The sequence below is a fragment of the Coenobita brevimanus genome, chromosome 86, assembly GCF_032717465.1.
Source record: "Coenobita brevimanus isolate Jiangsu-jjx chromosome 86, ASM3271746v2, whole genome shotgun sequence".
Lineage (NCBI taxonomy): Eukaryota > Metazoa > Arthropoda > Malacostraca > Decapoda > Coenobitidae > Coenobita > Coenobita brevimanus.
The window spans coordinates 11,287,398-11,289,506 of NC_137039.1; positions in this window are offsets into that span (position 1 = coordinate 11,287,398).

Sequence of the window (2,109 nt, forward strand, 5' to 3'; positions counted from 1 at the left end):
ATATATATATATATATATATATATATATATATATATATATATATATATATATATATATATATATATATATATATATATATATATATATATATATATATATATATATATATATATATATATATATATATATATATATATATTACTAGACGCCTCAATCCCGTACGGGGTGGCAACAAACAAATCGCCTCCATTTCGCCCTATTCCCCGCCATTTCACTGCCCTTCTTCCAATTCACGCCCCCGTCTCTCATATATCTCTCCACCCCATCCCTCCATCTCATCCTCGGTTCCCTCTCCCTCTCCCCCCCTCCATGTCACTCACATATTGTACACTGACCTCGTCAGTCTCTCACCCTCCATCATCTCCACATGGTCAAACCACCTCAGTGTGCTCCTCCTAACGCTTCCTATCACATCCACATCCACACCACAACGCTCCTTTATATCCTCATTTGCCAGCCTGTCTCTCCATGTGACTCCACAGGCTCCTCTCAAATAACTAATTTCCACTGCTCTCACTCTTGACTTGCGTCCTTCCAACAACGTCCAAGCTTCACTTCCATACGTTAGAGTTGGTATCACAATACTGTCATGTAGTAACTTTTTCACTTCCATGCTCACTTCCCTGTTTCTTAACACTGCTTTCAAGGAACCAGCAACTTTTCTTCCCTGCTGTACCCTTTCAAGCACTTCACCCTCCGAACTCCCATCCTTACTCATCACACTACCCAAGTACTTAAACGTACTCACATTTTCCAATTCCTCACCATCCAACCTCACTGTACATTTACTGAGTTCACCTCTCTCAAGGCCCATCACTTTACTCTTCACTACATTCACCTTTAGATTCCGTTTCTTAGACACTCTCCCAAACTCATCCACCAAGCCTTGCAGCTCCCCTTCGTCTTCACTCAACAACACAGTATCATCTGCAAACAACAGTACAGGGAGTTTCCAAACACTATCCTCTCTCACCAGGGCCACTCCAACATCCACTACCCTACCTTGCAGCTCTTTTATTACCTCATCCATGTACAGATTGAACAACCATGGAGACATGACACATCCCTGTTTCAACCCAACCTTCAAAGAGAAAAATTCTCTCAGTTCACCATCCACACGCACTGCAGCCTTAGCACCATCATACATACATTTCACAGCATTCAACAACTTCCCATCTACTCCATATATTCTTAATATTTTCCACAATCCTTGTCTATCCATCCTGTCATATACTTTCTCCAAATCCATGAAAGCCACATACAACTTCTTTCCCTTCTCTAGAAACTTTTCCACTAAAGATCTATGAATGAATATCTGATCTACACAACCTTTTCCCTTCCTAAATCCTCCCTGTTCTTCTCCAACTACTTCGTCTGTTCTTTCCCTAACTCTGTCAATAAGTATCCTACCATACACTTTTCCTATTACACTAAGAAGGCAAATACCCATATGATTACTACACACCTCTTTTTCCCCTTCTCCTTTGTGCAAGGGAATAATTATATCTGACTTCCAATCCTCCGGGACTCTACCTTACTCCCAAGCCAATCTGCACATCTTCCACATCCATTCTACTACTATCTCTCCCCCATACTTCAACATTTCACCACACACTCCATCAATTCCTGGGGCTTTCCCCAATTTGACTTTCTTCATTGCTTCCACAACTTCTATCCTACTGATTTCTTCCTGTCTTCTCACCTCCCTCCTTCTCCCAGCCATTCCCCAGTCACTTATACTCGCATTACTTCCATCCTCTATGCTCAATAATTCCTTAAAGTGTCCTCTCCATCTGCTCACTTTTTCTCCCTTCTCCACTAGTAATCTACCATTTTTATATTTCACTACCCTGCTAACTTCACTGCCCCCCTGTCTTACTCTCTTCACCTCTTTCCAGAACATCTTACAGTCCCTCCACTTTACACTCAAATTCCTCCAAATTCCTCATCCACTTTCTTCTTACTCTCTCTTACTAATGTTTTCACCTCTCTCTTCCTTTCTACATATAACTCTCTCTTCCGCCTCTCAACTTCTTCCACGCCCCTGTTTCTCATCCATTCATTGTATGCTTTCTTCTCTTGTGCCACAGCCTGTCTCACCTCTTAAT